Source organism: Cervus elaphus, chromosome 19 (assembly GCF_910594005.1).
Source record: "Cervus elaphus chromosome 19, mCerEla1.1, whole genome shotgun sequence".
Lineage (NCBI taxonomy): Eukaryota > Metazoa > Chordata > Mammalia > Artiodactyla > Cervidae > Cervus > Cervus elaphus.
The window spans coordinates 76,742,924-76,764,446 of NC_057833.1; the positions used below are offsets into that span (position 1 = coordinate 76,742,924).

The following is a 21,523-nucleotide window of genomic DNA, read 5'->3' on the forward strand; positions in this document are numbered from 1 at the left end:
GACAGTGTTACACAGCAAAGTGAATCAGCTATATGCATACATATATCCCCTCCCTCCTGGATCTCTCTCTCCCCTTCCCCATCATACCCATCCAGGTCGTCACATAACACCAAACTGAGCTCCCTGTGCTATTCAGCAGCTTCCTTCTAGCTACCTATTTTATACATAGTAGTGTAGACGTATCAATCCCAATTGCCTAATTTATTCTACCTTCCCCTTCCCCCTCTGTGCCTACATATCCATTCTCTGTATCTGTGTCACTATTCCTACCCTGCAGATAGGTTAATCTGTACCATTTTTTTTTCTAGATTCCACATATATGAATTAGTATACTATATCTGTTTTTCTCTTTCTGACAACTTCACTCTGTATGACAGACTCTAGGTCCATTCACATCTCTACAAATGACCCAGTTCTGTTTCTTTTTTATGGCTAAGTAATATTCCATTGTATGTGTGTACCACATCTTTATCCATTCCTCTGTCGATGGACATTTAGGTTGCTTCCATGTCCTGGCTTTTTCACTCACTGCTCTCTCTTCCTGGAATGTTCTACCCTAGGCCTTTTATGCTCTGTTTTCTAATTTCATTCGGTTTTCTGCCCAGATATCTCCTGCTAAGAGAGGCCTCCTATTTAGTCTAAACTAAAGTGGCCTCCTTGTTAATTCTATTTCTCCTTGTTGTGCTTTGTATTTCTTCATAGTAACTGTAAGTATTGGAATAACATGGTGATTTGTTTATTATCTTATCTGTTGTGGTCACCTGGAAGAGTTACTTAAAAATTCAGGTGCCCAGTATGTATTTACTGAATAAATAATTAAGTATTGAATGCTGTTTGGAGGGGTGTGACTCTTATGGGCCTGAAGTCACTGTTCTTTCCTTAATTCTGCTTTTATTTTTCTCCTGATGGACTGACAGTTCCTCTTGGTATGCCAGGTTTTCTTCTTGTGGAAGATCTGGACGTGTGTATTGATCAAAAGGTCAACCAGCCTATGGCCTAGAATTTTCAACTCTGACCCATTCCTAGAGGCATATCAATAAGAATACCTTGATTAAAAAAATCTAAAAAATCTTCATCAAGTAACTGTGTCATTATAGAAATATGTGTATTTTGAGAAATATGAAATATTTGGTTCAGCAATTTTCTAGGTGTTTATTGAGCACCTATTATGTGCACTAAACTCTAAGCTCCATGAAATCAGAGATTCTTTGTCATTCATCACAGTATCTCCAGATTCTCGAATAGGGCTTGGCATGTAAGTTACTCCATAAACATTTGCTGAATGAATACATGATGAAAATCATTAAACTAAGGACTGTGCAAGAAACCAGCCATTACCTGTTTCATAGGTCATGACAAAGTCCCAAGGAAGAACAAATTCACAACTATAAAAAGGCTGGACTTGATAGTTGATTGCCATGCAGGACACACAGAAATTTCTGGAGCATTTATGGAAGCAGATACAACTTCTGTTTTTTTTGTAAAAGGCCTCAAGGAGAAGGTTTCAAAACTGCACTTTTAAGGATGTGTATGTGTTTGATTGGACAAGTGGACAGCAAAGAGACTGGCCAGGGTCAAGGTGAGGAGCAGGGAGATTCCTGGATGTGGTTTGGTGAGGCAGGGGAGGGGGTCACTCTCCTAAGGTTATGTTACCTCATAGTGGCAGATACATCTAAGAATAGGGTAGGGATCAGAATATGGATGCATTTGAATTCAAGTTAATTTAGCATAAGTTTTTTTTAAAATTTTATTAGGAGATAGTACTTTACAACGTTGTGTTAGTTTCAGCTATATAGCAAAGTAAATCATCAACACACACACACACACACACACACATGTTTGGATTTCTTTCCCCTTCAGGTCACCTCAGGTAAGGTTTATGTGTTGAATCCATGATCCCCATATTGATCCCCATATCATATGAGCAGCTGATGCTGAATTTCAGTTGTGGTGCCTGGGGAGGTTTGTGGAGTAGAGAGACTGGGTGGACATGTGACCAAACAGCCTGTTTCAATGCTGCAGGAAGGAGTCTCTCTGCCAGGATGGTGTGGATGACTGGGTACCAGTAGAGAGGGGAGGGAGGAGGGAGATGGATGGGGGTAAACTGGCCTCGACTACAGGTAAAGTCGGGTCTAGATCATCCCCACGGGAGCATCTCACTACATGGACTTGCTGATAAACTAAAGGCATGAAGAGGTTCATAGCCGTGAGGAGCCTGGTGGGGCTACAGTCCATGGGATCACAAGGAGTTGGATATGACTGAGCAACTGAGCACAATGCAGTCTTAATTACCTCCTATACTACTCCATTCAGGCCTTTTTTTCTTGAGAGCCTATGAAATTTGCCTGTCTGCAAACTGTGAGTCAGAATGGAATCATTGACAGGGAATTTTATTATCATTGATAAGAGCCATTCTGTAGCTTAGATATCACAGTATACCCTCAGAGATGCTGAAAACTGGATCACAATCAGAGGGCATACCCCCAAGAGGTTAACTAATCAGCTTAAATCAACAAATAACTATTAATAAAAAACCTTAATTTCTTCTAATTTTTGTATGTCTTTGGAAAGTAAGCATATAAAAATTTAAAATTGATGGTAAATTTGGGTGAAGATTCTACTGTAGCAATCACTATCTATTATTTTATAGATAATTGAGCTAAACGTTGGTTCCCTTTAGTGAGAACCTGTTTGGGTTCTAAAATCACCACAAAAGGCAGAATGAAGATTTATAATTTCTGTTGACAATGTAATTAAATTAACCTTAGCATGCAACAGTTGAAGATCCATTTTCTCTTATTTTATATACTATGCTCCATAGAACTATAGGGTAGGGTTAAAAAAGTAAATAAAAAACTATTTCATGTTGTGAGTTTCTAAAATCTCACCCATCTTAAACTAGTCAAATTTAGATTTAGCAGAATCCAAATTAGTAGCCCAGGTGGCGTGAGTGGTATAGAACCTGCCTGCCAGTGCAGGAGATGTAAGAGACACAGGTTCGATCCCTGGGTTGGGAAGATGCTCCTCCAGGGAAGGTGCCCTGGTGGCAACCCCCTCCAGTATTCTTGCCTGGAGAATCCCATGGACAGAGCAGCCTGGCCAGCTACAGTCCATAGGATTGCAAAGAGTCAGATAGGACTGAAGTGACTTAGAACAGCTCAAGTTAGTGTAACTTTAACCTCAAAATAATCTATGACTCAGTTCATATTAATATTCTCGGTCTCATTTTTAAGTATGTGTGCAACTTATAGGGTTTCTTTTATGATTTACTTCTTTTCATCTCCGTTTATTTCTTCCTTTCTGTCCTCACCCTCCACACTGGCTCATACACATACTCAATCTATGTGTCTTTACATAAGCATTATTTTTTATGTTTATTAAAATATCTTTGCTCTTGTATTTACTGATAAAGAGTTGTGCTTCAAAACTGAAGACTGAGATGAGGAGTAAGAAGTAAAGGGCTGTGATCATGACTGGTTGGTATTATCTACAGTGGCTGATCATTAGTGACAAAGTGTTACCAGTGTCACTAAGGACTGGTCATAAAAACCAGCTTAAACTCACCAAGGAGCTTTCTGAGAAGGAGAGTGTTTCTTAATTAACCTGAAAATACTTACTGTGCTTATTTTATGCCCTTTGGAAATATGGAATAAGTATAAAGATTTATGTCCTTAAAGTATTGGCTATTTAATTGGGAGATAATGACATATACAAATACAAGGAAATGAGATCTTTTAAAATTTGAAGTATTATGAACTAATAAAATGAGATAAACTAGGTAATCTAATTTAGTTAAATTAAAAAGTGGGTTACTCATGGTTCACAAAAGGCATTTAATTTAAAAAGAGAAGAAGGAGCAAGCTTTGTTAGCTGATACCAAGGAAGACTTCCTGGAAGAGGAGCAGCTTCAGCAGACTCCTATAGGTCATAAATCACTGTTGGACAGGAATTTGAGGAATAGGGGTAGGTGCTACGTGTGTGTACACGTGTGTGCAGCTTGCGGGCTTGGAAATAGAGGTCAGTACTATAAATTTGGAGACTGATCCCTGGGTCTGTAGGAGGCTAAGGAGCTAATTTCAGGCTGTAGAAAGAAACTTTCAGACTCTCAGAGCAAGGCTGAGTGGGAAAAATTCACTTTTTAACCTTATGATGAAGTGTTTAGAAATGGTTCGAAGCACTTGTAGAAGAATCACGCTTGTGGCAAACAGCTGTGATCTGGAGGCTGCAGTGACTGTTGCTATTTTAAACCCCAGAATTGGCACTAAGTTTCAAAAACATGGGCTTCCCTGATAGCTCAGTTGGTAAAGAATCTGCCTGCAATGCAGGAGACCCCGGTTTGATTCCTAGGTCGGGAAAATTCACTGGAGAAGGGATAGTATACCCACTCCAGTATTCTGGGGCTTCTCTTGTGGCTCAGCTGGTAAAGAATCCGCCTGCAATGCGGGAGATCTGGTTCAATCCCTGGTTTGGGAAGATCCCGTGAAGAAGGGAAAGGCTATCCACTCCAGTATTCTGGCCTGGAGAATTCCATGGACTGTATAGTCCATGGGGTCCCAAAGAGTCAGACACAGCTGAGTGACTTTCACTTTCAAAAACATGTAAAGAGTTTTAGTTCAGGCAGGAAAAGATGACGGTGAGTTTCTCTTCAGTTACAAATGAATGAAATGAAGAGATTTACAAAAGGTAACATTTATGACCTCTCAGTATTCTAATACCAGCCATGTTTTGTGATTTCCATAATTATCTTAAATATGTCTCATAGACCTTGGTGTCTATGCACACATAGAGTTCACATCACAGATGCAGTAAGTAAAGGCAAAATCTGTGCTAAGATGATTTGACCAGAAGAGGATCCTTATCCACCTACGTGAGGAGTATCAGGGAAAAAATGATCTTTGTTAAGCTAAATTATAACTTAGGTGGCTCAGGTGGTAAAGAATCTGCCTGGTAAAATCTGGTAAAATTTCTGCCTGCAATGCAGAAGAGCCAGGTTTGATCCCTGGGTCAGGAAGATCCCCTGGAGAAGTGACTGGCTACCCACTCCAGTATTCTTGCCTGTAAAGTTCCATGGACAGAGGAGCCTGGCTGGCTACAATCCATGGGGTCGCATAAGAGTCAGACACAACTTAGCGACTAATACTCATCACTTTCATAACCTAGTCAAGTTTAGTGTTACCTGAGATCTTCACAGCAATTCTTTCAGTGAGCAAATAGGATTTACAGTTCAGTCCTCTGTCTTCTAAAGACTCAACATCTTTTAGCTTTCCTAGCCACACATCTGAATGTCCAGGAGATTTGCTGCTGTTTTCCTTCAATTAAAGTAGACTCGTTTCCTAAACAGCAACTTCCATTTCTTACTCCACATTTTCTCTTCTTAAAAAGAATGATTCTCATACGGGGTGAAGTCATTCAGAATGAGAAAGATCAATATTGTGTATTGACACATATATGTGGAGTCTAGAAATGGTACAGATGATCTTATTTACAAAGCAGAAATGGAGACACAAATGTACAGGCACCAGGAGGGAAGAGGGGATGGAATGAGTTGGGAGATTGGGGTTGGCATGTATACACTACTATGTATTAATTAGGTAACTGATGAAAAGCTACTGCATAGCCCAGGAAACTCTACTCATTGCTGCGTGATGACCTACAGGGGAAGGAAATGCAAGAAAGAGAGGATATACATGTAAACATATAAATGGTTCACTTTGCCGTATGGCAGAAACTAACACAACATTGTAAAGCAACTATACTCCAATAAAAATTTAATTTAAAAAAGAGGGATTCTGCTTTTTAAATTTCTACTGTATGACTCATTGAATAGTGTTTTAGAAAGATATTCTGAAAGTGAAATAAAAGATGATTGGGAAATGGGGAGGTGAATATTTAGGGGGGCTATTGATGTAGTAACCACTGCCATGAGAAGATGAACACTTAGACTGAGTAGGTCTCATGCAAGGGAGAAACAAGGCTAAAACTGAAAATGTCCCAGTTGATAGGATATAAAGTCAGAAATGATGACTTGACATATGCACAAAGTAAAGATGATTCAAGAAGTTGGAGTATACTCATATGCCATGTTGGGCTAAAGATATTTGCTACATGAAATTATTGATAGATTTGAAGCAATTTACTAAGTTAAAGGCATAATAAAGCGTAATCTGCAGAGAAGTTAGATCGCTTGGAGAAGGGAATGGCTTCCCCTGGAGAAGGGAACACTCCAATATTCTTGCCTGGAGAAATCCATGGACAGCGGAGCCTGGCGGGCTACAGTCCATGGGGTTGTAGAGTCAGACGTGACTTAGCTACTAAACAACAAGAATAGCAACAACAGCAGAGAAGTTACTGCTTAATCAGGAGATTAACTCAAACCTCTGAGGTCACTGATATTTACAATGGCATAAACCCTGGAAAAACATGGGCTCCAGCCGTATTGTGCCCCTTACTCTTGTTTTTTTCCTTTCTTTATCTTTGCTCATGGTTCTGTGGCTTAACTTTAAGATGATGATTTGCTTTTTCTCGATACGCCTTATGACTCTAATATTTTATCCAAGTTCCCTTTATATTTCTGGTCACATGCAGGGAGCTTCATTTATCTGTCCTAATGCACGTTATCTTCCTTCACAAATTTCACCTTCCACAAATATGCACCTCAGCACATTTCTGACAATGACACCCTATTTTGGGGGGATTAAGGCTTCAGAGCCTTCGAACCATGGACTGTTAGCAACAGAAAGGACTTTGACAGCCACCTGTCAGACTATAGTGTGAGAGAGGAGAGGGGAGAGAGATGTAAACTGACCTCTTTCAATAAGATGCAATAGGATTCAGCCAGAGCTAGGCTTCAAACCAAGCTGATCTGCCTCCAAGCTCTAGATAGGTTCCATTGTGCCAGACGCATGAACAGAGAGGAGAGGAGAAGACATTGGAAAGAAGCAGTTAGGTCAAAGCAGATCCATGTGCACATACAATCTTGTGTGATCTCTCCCGTCAGAGTGGCTCACTATGATCTCTTTGGTCAACTGCCATGGATTTGGTATAATAGAAGATTGTGAGAATTAGCAATTATGTAGCATTGGCTCTGTGTTTTATTTATTTATTTTTACGGAATTTTGCTACCTTTTGTTTTGTTGATGTTGAGTTTCTTAACTGATTTTCATACTTAATGCTTTGCTTGAGTTTTCAAAACTAAAATATTTTTAAATTAATTTTTTGTTGGAGTAAGAGTCAGATATGCCTGAGCGACTGAACAACATCAAAATAGTTGCCTTACAAAGTTATGTTAGCTTCTGCTGTACAGGAAAGTGAAGCAGTTATACGTATACAAATATCTCCTCCTTTTTCAGATTTCCTTTCCGTTTAGGTCACCCAGAGCATCAAGTAGAGTTCCCTGTGTTATAGAGTAGGTTCTCATTAGGTATCTATTTTATGGTAAAAATGGTAATAGTCATGGCCGACTCTGCAACCCCACAGACTGTAGCCCACCAGGCTCCTCTGTCCATGGAACTTCCCAGGCAAGAATACTGGAGTCGATTGCCATTTTCTTTTCCAGGGGAATCTTCCTGATCCAGGGATCGAACCTGCATCTATTGTGTCTCCTGCATTGGCAGGCAGATTCTAGTGCCACCTGGGATGCTCCCGTAGGTTCTCATTAGCTATCTATTTTATGCATAGTATCAGCGTATATAAATTCTTGGCTTAATGAATGCTTAATAAGACTGCTAACTGGATACACGTACACAGTTATTACCTTGTTTGGTCCTTGCATTTTTCTCCCGGGTTTTGTGAAGGTCCAAGAAGATGTCCTGGTGACCAGATTTTACTTCCCTGTTTGGGAGGGATTAGTGCAGAGCTGGAAATTGCTCGTCCCTGGGTGCAGCCAACACACAGTCCTGGCTCCAGGCGATCTGTGTTCAATTATGATAAAATGTTAAATTAGCTGAAAGACAATTTTTCTGGTTACTTGCGTCTGCCTTTTGGATTCCATTAATTGTTCACTCGTTAAATTGTTTACATTAGCCCTTTTCAACTAGTCCTAATCATCAGCTTTCAGACACCTATCTGCTCTCTGCTATTCCTCATTTAGGTTTTCTTGGATAGGTAGCCCTGGTCACTGGTAAAGAATCCACACACAGAAGGTGTTCAGTGTTAAATGAAGTGGGGATGGAAAGAGAAGGATGGTGCATAAGGCTTATTCAATTGCAAACCCCTGATTTCCTTTCCTGCTTCAATGGGAAAAGTCGCATTTGTACTTCAGTTCTAAATTTTATTCTACATCCAGAAAAAAGCTTTTTCTTTTAAAATAATTGGTCATTTAAATATAACAATGTCTCATTCCAAAGAAGGTCTATTTTTATTTTTGGTTCAGCCCTGTTTTTTTTGTTACATAAATTTAGTGCTATCTTAGACTTTATCATTTCTTCTGAAAGTGATGTTTTAGAATGAAGAATGTTTCAAATGCCTTGCCACGGTTAACTAACTGCAGTCTTGGTGAATTGGAGAAGCATATATGAAGTTGGATATTTGTTTCTAGATCTTCAGTTAACCTGGGCTATTCTCAGAGTAAATCATTCTGTTCCTGTTGGAGCATGGAACCATGGAACGAACATGTTACTTGGCTTTCTTTCTTTCTTTCTTTCTTTTTTAAAGGAAAAGCAGTGCTTGGCTTGGGGAGGGTCTGCATGCATGCAGCTCCCCCCCACCCCCACCCCCACCCAACCTTGCAGGGACCACCTGCTGCTTTATTACAGTGGAGGCCTGGGAGCATTTGTCACCAGGAGGTTTGTGAAGTGATGAACTGTGCAGCATTATACTCCTTTTACCTTCTTCCCTCTCATATAAATGATGACAAATTGCCTGGCTGTAAATTTGAAAGTCCCTAAATGGCATTTTTGTCAAAGCCTTTAGAACAAAATGCTTACTCGGAGAGATTTTTAAGTCTTGGGAGACAGGGTGGCAGGGAGCAGGCCTAATTATTATGCATCATGACACAATGCATTATGCATCATGCTTGCTTTTCTGCTCTTTAAACACTTGTTATGGATGATGAAACTAATTTAAATGGACAAACAGGGCGCGCTCCTGCACATTTTCCCTGTGATGTCATATTTTTCTTCCAGGGGGTTTTCATCTCCAACTCCCATAGAAACCCCTCAAACATGCACATTTTAATAAGACACTTTAATAATTAGCTTCAAGATAATTGTCAGTCGAGGGAAAATAACCTTTTATCAAAGGTGCCTTGAAAGTGCCGTGTTCATAGACGAAACAAGTGATCTCATTTGCATCTATGCTCGCTTCCCTTTCCTCCTGGCATTTATATGGAATAAGATACTGCAAGTGGGGAAGAGAGTAAAGGAGGAAAAGTGTGGGTGTGGAAGGTGAAGCTGGAGCTGTCAAATTGTTAAGACAAATGGGGCTTAGAGAATCCTAATTAAACCTGAAATTGCTTAGAAATAGGAAGTATGTATTCCTAATTGTTGGCACCAGGAAAAAAAAAATCTAATTTACTGCATATCTTTAAATAAAGATAACCCATTATTTGGCTTATGAGATTTCAATCCTTACCCCTTGCAGAAGTGAGTGTAGTGACTTTCAGTGCTGTGAAATTCACCTTCAGTGTTCAGTGTGAGATGTAATAGAGAACATCAAAAAGCAGCAGTGCTGGCAAATATGTATAGATTTGGGGGTTTGTATTTCCTTCTCCTGGATGTATTCTCGTTATATCTTGGGAAAGTTTTGGTATGTTTGAACCCTTAGAAGTATAGCATCAGAAAAGTAAAATGAATACAAGTGTATATTCTCAAGACTCAAGGTATATATTCTTAAGAAAGAAGTTCGCTCTGCAGGCAACCCTGTCATGCTGCTTTCAGAGAAATGAGATGCTCTCTGCTGGGTTAGCACTTGGGTATCTAGGATGGTGCTAAGGGTCTCTGACATAGGTGATACTTGGTTCTCTCCTGTCATGATGATCACCACCCCCTTTTTATAATTTTTTTTTTTTAATTTCAGAGACAGTAAAAACTTCCAACATCTTGATATCCTGAATTCATCATCACACGATTTGGGTGCAGAGTTAAGGACAAACCATAGTCATTTTTTTTTTTTCCACTTCAAGCCACACTGCCACTCTCTCTGTAGACCTTTGGCTTCCATTTATTTAAAATACACATTTATAACTAATGAGAACCTACTGTATAGCACAGGGAACTCTACTCAATGCTTGACCTAAATGGGGAGGAAATCTAAAAAAGAGGGGATATCAGTTCAGTTCAGTCTCTCAGTCATGTCCAACTTTTTGCGACGCCATGGACTGCAGCATGCCAGACTTCCCTGTCCATCACCATCTCCTGGAGCTTGCTCAAACTCATGTCCATTGAGTCAGTGATGCCATCCAACCATCTCATCTTCAGTCATCCCATTCTCCTTCTGCCTTCAATCTCTCCCAGCATCAGGGTCTTTTCCAGTGAGTCAGTTCTTCCCATCAGGTGGCCAAATTATTGGAGTTTCAGCTTCAGTATGTATGTTATGTATAACTGATTCACTTTGCTCTGCTGCAGAAAGTAACCAAACATGGCAAAGCAACTGGACTCCAGTAAAAATTTTAAAAATGCACATTTAAAACAGGAGCTTGACCCTTAATAAGGCTTCTTTTGCTGCTTTTTAAGTTGTTTGCATGGTAAATTGGAAGAAGTGATAAACTGGGGGAGTCAGAACTGCACCCTCTATTCCTGGTTGGATCTTATGAGCTCTAACCAGGTGGCCTTATCTGTGGTGATGGGGATAAGGATGAACATAGGACTTCCCCAGTGGCTCAAGTAGTAAAGAGCCCACCTGCCAATGCAGGAGACAAAGGAGATGTGGGTCTAATCCCTGGGTTGAGACGATGCTGTGGGGGAGGAAATGGCAACCCACTCCAGTATTCTTGCTTGGAAAATCCCGTGGACAGAGGAGCCTGGTGGGTTACAGTCCATGGGCTTGCAAAGAGTCAGGCATGACTGAGCACCTGATGGATGGATGGATGGATGGATGGATGGATGGATGGATTGATGGATGGATGGATAAGAGTGATAGTTACAGTCTATTGGGAACTTCCAGTGTGCCAGGTGCTGCAGTATCATCTTTGATGATCATATTTAACTTGCATAAAAGTCCTTTGTTTCACAGCTCTCTGCCCTTTACAGATAAGCAAATAGAGTCAGGAACGTTGGAAAAAACCACCCAAGATCACTTAGGTGAGTGTTCAGGTCAAACCATGTCTTCCAACTCAGGACCAGTCTTTTTGGCCCAAATCCCTGAAATCTGGCTCATACTGATTCCCATTTTACCTCGTGAAGTTGTTGTAAACATCCAATCAAATGGTCTCAGTGCAAATGAAAATACCCTGGAAAAGGAAACACAGTTCAGTGCCTGTCACACGGCCCTCACTGGCACTCTCCAAGGATTTCTTTTGTAAGACAGACGTCATCTCAGATGCCCTAGAAGACTCTGGTGCTCATTAAGCGGAAGAGATTCAATTAGTGTTGGAGAATTTTATCTTTTCATTTTTTTCCAGCCGACGTTGACCTTATCCTGGAGATAAAGGGATGTCCATTTGTTCCTCTGTACTGAATGGGGTCCTGAGTCTCAGAGGCGAAGCAGCTTGCCTTCGCAGCATTATCTGTGCCAGCCCAGGTTGTAGGCTCCAGGAGGGGAGCCTGCTGGGTGAAAACAGCCTTATCTTCTGTCAGCCTGTCCATTCCTAGTTGTCCTGAGGAAATTCCCCAGCAGTAGGCTGCTTCTGGTACACCAACACAACTTAGATTGAAGTTGCTTTGTTGTTGTTGAGTCACTAAGCCATGTCCGACTCTTTGTGACCCCATGGACTACAGCATGCCAGGCTCCGTTGTCCTCCATTATCTCCTGGAATTTACTCAAATTCATGATGCTTTTTAAATTTTTTGTAACTAGGAATCAACAAAATGGCCACAGCTTGAAGGTTGAGGTTGATGATGGTCGATCTCTTTGCTCCACTCGGCCCCTAAACCCTCAGTTTTAACTGCTTGCCTCCATCACAGGGTTGCAGCATTTGAGCATTTTCCTTCATGTCATGTTTAGAAGGTCTGATATGTATCCTCTCAACTACTTGTCTTTATTTGTGCTAAGTCGCTTCAGTTGTGTCTGACCGTTTGTGACTCTATAGACTGTATCCCTCCAGGCTCCTCTGTCCATGGGATTTCCCAGGCAAGAACCCTGGCATGGGTTGCTGTTTCCTCCTCCAGGGGATATTCCCAAGCCAGGGATCGAACCTATGTCTCCTGGATTGGCAGGCAGATTCTTTACCACTAGTGCCACCTGGGAAGCTCCTGTAAATTATCATCACATTTTTAAGCATTCAGTTGCCTCAGGAATTGCTGTTTTCCATTAATGAGAATCTGAGATCAATGGACCTTCCTAATAGTTTCCATTACCATTAAATAATTGATGGTTAGTTTGTGAAGCCTGGATATTTCAGTTATCTGGTCTACCTCCTGTTAACTAGCTTGCTTTGTTGCCTCTTGTGGATGCTTTTAGTCTTTTTTTTTAATTAAAAAAATTGTTTATTTGCTTTTCGCTGTGCTGGGTCTTTGTTGCTGCTCACAGGCTTTCTCTAGATGTGGAGAGGAGGGGCAGGCAACTGCTACTCTTCATTGTGGAGGATGGGCTTCAGTAGTTGTGGTGCTCAGACTTAGTTGCTCCTCAGCATGTGGGATCTTCCCAGATTGAATCTGGGTCCCCTACATTAGCAGGCAGATTCTTATCTGATGTACCACCAGGGAAGTCCCAATTCTCATGTTCCTATTTTTGCCTGTACAGCTGCAAGGATGTGGTTCCAAGTTAATCAGGTCTATAGGGCAACATCTCATGTTCTTCTTCCATTTTATCCTCTTCCTCAAGATTGACCAAAGTCTCAACATCAGTGAACTGTTTATTCATCAGTTACTTCTAAGGCTTTCATACCAACGCAGTAGAGATAATCAGCTCCCTCCTCATCTATGCACAACTTTATGTGAGCTTTTAAAATAGGGATTAAGGAACTTCCCTGGTGGTCCAGTGATTAAGATTCCACCTTTCCAAAGCAGGGGGATCAGGTTCTATCCCTGGGCAGGGAACTAAGATCTCATATGCTGGTCACTGAAGCCAAAAATAAAAGTAAAAAACAGGAAAAATAATATAAAAAGTAAAAATAAAATGGGGATTAACTGTAACTGAGAGAAAGCAGTCTTTCTTGTTTCATAGCACGTCTTTTCAGGAGAGATTTCAACACTTCTAACTTTGGTCCTTTCTCTACTATACCAAAAGGTGGGGCTCCCACCTGGTTGTGCTTAAGATTTCACCGACACTTGCACAGCTTGAAGCTGTTTTGTTGTTGTTCAGTCGCTAAGTCATGTTCGACTCTTTGCAACCCCATGGACTGTAGCACTTCAGGTTCCCTGTCCTCCAGTATCTCTTGGAGTTTGCTCAGATTCATGTCCGTTGAGGTGGTGATGCCATCTAACCACCTCATCTTCTGTTGTTTCCTTCTCCTTTTGCCTTCAGTCTTTCTCAGCATCAAGATCTTTTCCAGGGAGTCAGCAGTTCGCAACAGGTGGCCAAAGTATTGGAGCTTCAGACAGCATAAGTCCTTCCAATGAATATTCAGGGTTGATTTCCTTTAGAATTGACTGATTTGATCTCCCTGCAGTCCAGGGTACTCTCAAGAGTCTTCTCCAGCACACCCGGCCCCTAGTTTTGGGGCACAACTAAAGCTATTTTCAGCACACTTCATTTGCATTCTGGTAAACAGATGCTTATTAGGGCCTTTGCTGTCTGCTTCCTCTTGGATGAGATGATTGCTCTGTGGCAGCAGTGGATTTCAACTGTGTCTATGAGACCACTGGAAAAGTACAAGTGTCCTAAAGATTTGATGAATCAGGCTGCCCTGCCACCCTGTCTTCATGTGCCAGTTATTTAGATTGATGCCCATATGTTCAATCTCCTGGACTTCTGTTCTCTTGACCAACCATAGTCTTTAGGGCAAAGAGATTTGGCTTCAGATTCGATTATTTCATTCTCTAGTGTTCTATGGAATGAAATGGTATTTCATTTCTGCTGGTTTGACCATATCATCTTTATTATACCTTTTAGCGTATATTTGGCTACATTTTCATACAAATTTGCTCTTTGTTTATTACTTCACTTTCTGTTATCCTCCTTTCTCTCTTTTTGCACTTCAAAGTCGGATTTCTCTAATGGTATGTCAGCACTAATTGGCCCCATGTTCTTACCTTGTATCCCCTCAGCACCCAATCTGCACACACCAATCAGCCTTTCCCTTCACTCAGTTTATTGCAAAGTCACCAGTAGCTTCCTGCTACACGTGGTGGATGGTTCTCCATCTTCACAGTCGTGTTCAACACCAGTGACCTCTCTTTCCTCATTGCAGCAGTCTCTTCCTTTGGCTTCCAGCTTCTCTTACTCTTCTGCTTTCTCATGTTTTGCTGGTCTCTCTCTCATTCTGCTTTGCCAGCTCATGTACAGCCTTTCAGTGTTAGAATTTCTTAATGCTCAGGTCCAGTCTCTTATCTGTCTTTATTCTCTCCTCTTTTCATGGATGGTAACATGCACGCCCATTGCTTACTGCATCTAGCTCTAACCTGAGTTTCAATTGACTAGATGTATCCACTTGGAACTTTCAAAGTCACTTCTCAAGCTAATTATTGTTCAGTCACTCAAGTCATGTCCAACTCTTTGCAACCCCATGGACTGCAGCACACTGGGCCTCCCTGTCCTTCACTATCTCCTCAAGTTTGCTCAAATTCATGTCCGTTGAGTCAGTGATGCTGCAGTTAAATTAAAAAATAAATAAATAAAACTTCACTCCCCATTTAGTCAATGACATTTTCCATAGATACCTTAAAACCTTTTCTTGATCTGTGGTTCTTCTCCCTGTAAGCCGTCTCTTCTATCCTCTAGTACCAGGAAACTGGGGGACAGAGAAGGGATGCTCTGTTTTCACTGAAGTCCTGATGCTTCGAGTGGAGAACATGGTGAGTCATATCCAAGACCAAGTGGACCTGTAGGGACCCAGAGGCCTCTCCTGTGTGAGACACTGTATGAGTGATCAGGAAACCCACTCTGTGTGGCTCAGCATGAAGAGCTAGGTGGGAGATACAGATTTCTCGAGATGAGAAAGTAAGGCAGGCTTGAGGAGCGACCCACAGCTGAGCTGGTTGCCCTCTGGTCCGCAGGCTCCCTCGGTCTCTCTCAGGTGCACTGACTTCACCCTCCCTGTCTACTCTTGACCTCCCTTCTCTTCTTTTTCCTGGACGCACCTCGCTCTTCTTCTTGACCCACCAGCTCTGCCACAATGTCAAGCCCCCTTCCCAGTTCCTATAGAAAAAATTCTGTCCTTGTTTAGGCTCGTTTTGGGGTGAAATTGAAGTCTTGTTATGTTTTTTTCTTCATGATTTATGTTGGTGAGTTTGTGGGAACAACTAAGTGAATTAAAATTCAACAAGCATTATTAAGCTTTTGGTAGGTATCAGATACTTTAGTGCATGAAGTCAGGATTTATTTCTGAAGGGTAAAAGTTTTAAAAAGAAATGCTCATTTCAAGTGATGGCTCTCTAAAATGCAGAGCTGCAGATACTGATTTTGGGGTTCTGGCTGATATATGATGTCATGGAACTGAACTTCAGTCCACCTGTGCAAATTACAGTAAAATCAATCTACTGACATGGTGTTTATTACAGGGTCAAGCAAGGAGAATAGGCAGTTTATGCTCAGAAGACCTCAGCTCCCTGCTGGCTTTCAGGGAAGAGTTTTTAAAGTCGATATTAGGGGTGAGCACTGTAGGAGGCCTGGTCAGCTCGTGGACATTCTTCTGATGTGTTGGTGGTGAGATAACAGGGTGGCACTTAGGAGTCAAGATTATCAACCTTGGGCTTCACTGGTGGCTCAGCTTAGAGCATCTGCCTGCAATACAGGAGACCATCCAGAATGCAAGAGACACAGGTTTGATCCCTGGGTCAGTAAAGTCCCCTGGAGAAGGAAATGGCAGCCCACTTCAGTGTTCTCTCCAGTGTTCTCCAGAATCCCATAAACAGAGGGACCTGGTGGGCTACATTCCATGGGGTTGCAGACAGTCAGACACGACTTAGTGACTGAACAACAGCAAACCCTCCTGGGTGCAGTCCTGGGGGTGTGCGATCCCACTCAGGGACTTTTGATGGGTCTAGTCCCAGCTTCATCAGGACCCATCACAAGTTCCTGAGTGAGATTCTTTGTTCTTCCTTGTCCCACAAGCAGAAGCACGGTAACACTTAGACTAAACTTAAAAGCAGCTTCAGCTGTCTTCTTTGTCCACATGCTTAGCCATGTGGGGTGTAATCTGACAGCTTTAGCAGAGGAGCCAGCAGCCTCTGGCAGTGTGGAGTGGGGACGGATGGCTGCCCCTTCTGGAGCGCCACCGTCATCTGGCTCGAAATCAGGAAGCGACACACATTCACTGCTGCTGTATTTTTTCCCCCAAAGACTGACTTGCTGGGTCTTTAGCTAAATGTCATATCTGCTTCTCACACCCACGTCATCACATTTTCCTGCATCACGTACATGGGGATGCTGAGGGGAAGCATTTTGTGAAAAAAAATTTTTTTAAAACATTATTTTGATGTCCAGAAAAATGCCTTTTTAAACTTCCGCTGGAGTTCAATTCAACAAATAATTATTGCATGCTCACTGTAGTCAAGAGACTCTGCTGTGGATATAACAAAAATGAAAATGCCAGATGGCAAGAAGCACTAGTCTCAATGGGGACACAGACACACATCAGTTGACTGTAGTCCAAGGCAGGGTGGGGTCTGTCCTGGGTAATCACAAGGCTCATTTTATTGGCTGTTTATCTACTTTTTAATTGTGTTTTAATTTAATTATACATTAGCATCTTTTTTGAGGCATAATTTACATAGCACATGACTCTCTTGTTTAAGTACAATTCACTGATCTTTAGTAAGTTTTATAGAGTTGTACAAATACCATCAAAATCCAATTTTAGAAATATCTTAGCAAAACATTTCTCCACCACCCAAAAGTATTTCTCATGCTTATTTGCCTTCACTCCCCATCCCCACCCTCAGCCCCCAGGCTTGGGCAACACCTCTACTCAACTTTCTTCTTTCTTTTTTTTTTAATTGAAAACATTCTTTATTGAAGTATAGTTGATTTACAATGTTGTGTTAGTTTCAAAGTGTTTCACTTATTTATATATATATATATTACACATATGTAATAAATATATATATGTGTATATATTCTTTAACAATCTAGGTTGTTGTTCAGTTGCTAAATCATGTCTGACTCTGCCACCCCCATGAACTTCAGCACCCCAGGCTTTCCTGTCCTTTACTATCTCCTGGAGTTTGGTCAAACTCATGTCCACTGAGTTGGTGATGCCATCCAACCATCTCATCCTCTGTTGCCCCTTTCATTACAGGTTATTACAGGATATTGAATACAGTTCCCTGTGCTATACAGTAGGTCCTTGTTGGTAATCTATTTTATATATCATCGTGTGTGTATGTTAATCCTCAACTCCTAATTTATCCCTCTCCTCCTTCCCTTTGGAAACAAACTATGTTTGTTTTCTATGTTTGTGAATTCTACTCTCCTTCTTTTATAGAGTGGTCTTTTCTGTATATTTCACACAATTTATGGTCTACTGACTGGTTTCTCTCAGAAACTATAGTGTTTTTAAAGTTCCTCCATGTTGTAGCACACATCAATCCTTCATTCCTTTTTATTGCCAAATATATTCTATCATACGGATGAACCACACGTTGTTTACTCACTCTCCAGTTGATGGACATTTGGATGGTTTCCGCTTTTGGCTATGAATAATCCTGCTATGAAAATTTGTGTACAACTTTTTGTGTGGAGATGTATTTTCATTTTTCTTGGGCCTGTACCAAGGAGCAGACATGCTATGTCATGTGGTAAACTTATGTGCATCTTTTTAAGAAGCAATCAAACTGTTTCCAAAATAGATGCACCATTTTACATTCCCACCAGCTGTGTTGTAAGGATTTCAATGTCTCCACATCCTTGTCAACGCTGATATTGTTTATCTTATCTATTACAGCCATTCTACGGGGTGTGAAGTGGTATCTCAGGGTGATTTTAATTTGCATTTCCCTAAAGACATACTGTTGAATATCTTTTCATGTGCTTACTATCTATTTTTCTATATATTTTAGGTGAATGTCCCTTCAAATCTTTTGCTTATTTTTTCCTATTTTTAAAAATCAGGATATAGTTACTTTACAATGTTGTGTTAGTTTCTGCTCTACAATGAAGTGAATCAGCTGTATGTATACATATCTCTCCTCCTTCTTGAGTCTCCCTCCCAACTCCTCCATCCCACTTCTCTGGTCTAGGGAGAGGACTGAAACTTTCCAAGGGGCGTGGACAGGAGAACTGTCCCCCAGAGAGTGTGAGGGTGGGAGGACCAAGAACCTGTGATTAGGTTGACAGTAGTTAAGGGTAATCAAAAAACCAAGGACATAGCACAACACTGTAAGTCAACTATATCCCAGTAAAAATGAAAAAAACAAATAAAATTGGACAAGCAAAAAAGATCAAGGACAAGAACCAGTCCCCTAGTAGCCATCAAAAGGCTCTGGAGGCTGACTTGGAAGGAAGCAGGTATGAGAAACCTGTGTTTGGACTGCAGGCTTGTAGGACACAGACTTTTTCATATATAAAGGAATTTGGACACCATAGGGTTATGTGGTCAACAGAGTTCAATAATAATAAACCACTAATCAAATATTTATAATGCTTTTCATTATATATTACTTTGGGTCTGCTATGCAAGACTAATTTCTTATGAAGATGAAACTAATTGGAATCTAGCCCTCAAATCTATTTATACATATCCTAGCACTCATAAATTTTTTGGACGTCATGACTGTCAAAATGAAGGATGAGTTTTGACTACCTCTAGAATTTGGAAATGAATGATGTCACTTTTTACCCAAGGTCATCCAAAGCTATTTGTGTAGCAATTCTCATGTGTAATATGCAAGCTGGAATGCAACTTTCAATATCAATCAGGTTATCCACTAGGTAAACTTGGAGAAATGAGTATGTTGTTGTTTAGTCGCTAAGTTGTGTCCAACTCTTTACAACCCATGGACTACAGCACACCAGGCTTCCCTGTCCTTCACCGTCTCCCAGAGTTTGCTCAAACTCTTGCCCATTGAGTTGGTGGTGCCATCCAACCATCTCATCCTTTGTTACCCACTTCTCCTCCTGCCCTCAACCTTTCACAGTATCCAGCATCAGGGTCTTTTCCAATGAGTCAGCTGTTCGTATCAGGTGACCAAAGTATTGGATCTTTAGCTACAGCATCAGTCCTTCCAATGAATATTAAGGATTGATTTTCTTTGAGATTGACTGGGTTTGATCTCAAACTTGGAGGAATGAGTGTGTTGGTCAGCGTGTCCTGATTGAGCATCTGCTGGGTGCCAGGCACTGGAGAAATCAGGTACCACCGACATGGCCCCTGTTTTTGTGGAGCTAATTAAACAGATAAATCAGTAATGGCAGTGTTGTGGAGTGTGTCATTGGCAGAGGAGATTGCATACTGGGAGTGCACAGTGGAGCGTTTAGTCAAGCCTGTGGGTCAGGTGGAGCACAAGGCCCAGCCTCAGTTGTGGCGAGGCTGAATGTTTGGAGAAAAGATCAGAGGGCGGGAGTACCGAGGATGAGGATACACCAGGCGGGATCCCTATAGGAAATAGATGGTGCTCACAGGTGAGAAAATGCCAGGAGTATTTAATAAAGGCACTGTTTTTGAAGGTTTGGGCTGGATGTCAAGAGAGCACAAAGGCTGGGCAGTGTCCCGAGTCCTGTGATGGTTGCCTTGTCACTGTCCACAAGCCTGGTGGGAGCAGGCGAGGATGTAGTGGGTCCCAGTGCCTGGAAGGAGAGGCCCACTTCCCAGGAGGAGTGATCTTTGGTTGGCAAATGCAGCAAGCTAAGGAAACCCATCAGGAAATGAGCCGGGGGTTAGTGACCGCCTCGACTCTCCTCCCTTCCTCTGATCTTCTGCGAGGGCTCCCACTGCCCTAAGCCCGCAGAAGTCAGAGGGTGTGGGCAGCTTGGCAGTGCCCTCAGTACTGGTCAGCCTCACGGACCAGGAAGCAGGTGAACAGGGGAGGTGGACAAGGAAACAGAAGGGATCGTCCCAGAGAAAGAAGAATGACTCAGACAGGACTGGAGAAGTAGATGGTGGTCCGTTAGAAAGAGATGGTTGGCTCAAATTAAGGTTACGTTTTGTTCAAAAAAGAGGCTTCCCTGGTAGCTTGGACTGTAAAGCGTCTGCCTACAATGTGGGAGACCGGGGTTCGATCCCTGGGTAGGGAAGATCCCCTGGAGAAGGAAATGGCAACCCACTCCAGTATTCATGCCTGGAAAATCCCACGGACCGAGGAGCCTGGTGGGCTACAGTCTGTGGTGTCGCAAAGAGTTGGGACAACTTCTCTTCTTTGTTCAAAAGCCTTTGGGCAATTATTAGAGTATTTAAGCAAAGGAGTCATGTGATCATGTTATTTTCAGAAGATAAGGAGGTGTCAGAGTAGAAGATGGATTTGAGGGGAGCAAGATGGGGTTCTCGAAGGCCATTAGGAGGTCATTACCACTCCTAGAAGAAAGGATGGGAGCTTGGACTGCCAAGCAGTGCAGCTGGGAAAAGGGAGCCAATTCAAGGTGTGTTTAAGGGAGTCTAGTGTGGAAGGCTGGGTGGATGTGCTTTTCCCTGATGCAGGGACCACTGGAGATGGAGCAGTTTAGGGGTGGGCGAGGAGAAAGCGTAGGCTCAGGTGTGGCCCTGGTCAGTTTGAGATGCTGTGAATGCATCTGAGTGGAGTATCAAACAGCAGATGGAAGGGTGGATGTGGAGCTCGGGGGACAGGCTTGGGTCAAGCTAGTGGAGAGCTGGTTGATAGACCTGATATACTGTCATCTGGGCCAGGGCGTGGCCACCACCTCTAAGAGCAAGTGTTCAGTAAGATGAGAGAAGAGCCTGAGTGAGAATCCCGGAGAACACCAACATTTTGGGATCTGGCCCAGAGATGTGACTCAGTAAAGGGAAATGAGAAGCGATGGCCATCAATGGCAAATGTCAAGAGGATGGGGGCAGGAAGTGCCTTGGGGTGGGAGGTGGAGTGACTGGGGAAGAAGAGACCAGACCAGCGACTGGGGAAGAAGAGGCGTCTCCTCAGTGTAGGTTTACTGGGAATGGGGAGAAATGGGTCAGTGGTGGGAGGTGATGGGATCCAGGGGGAACCCTGCTCAGTGAGGGGCCAGGGCATATGGAAATGGTGAGAATCGGTGACCACCAATTAGACAGGGACCCAGGAGGGATCAGGTCGCAGGAGAAAGGCTGGAGTGGAAGAAGCCTCACTCCCCGGCAGAACCTTGTCCCCAGGCTTTCTCACCCTCGGGAAGAATAGCCTCTGTG

At 42.2% G+C, this 21,523-nt stretch overlaps 1 protein-coding gene across 1 annotated transcript in view; it reads left to right on the forward strand.

The window, feature by feature from the left end:
* The window catches only part of DSCAM (DS cell adhesion molecule), an 823,896-nt gene that overhangs the window by 22,975 nt on the left and 779,398 nt on the right, over nucleotides 1–21,523 (forward strand). The gene's annotated exons all lie outside the window — the stretch shown is intronic.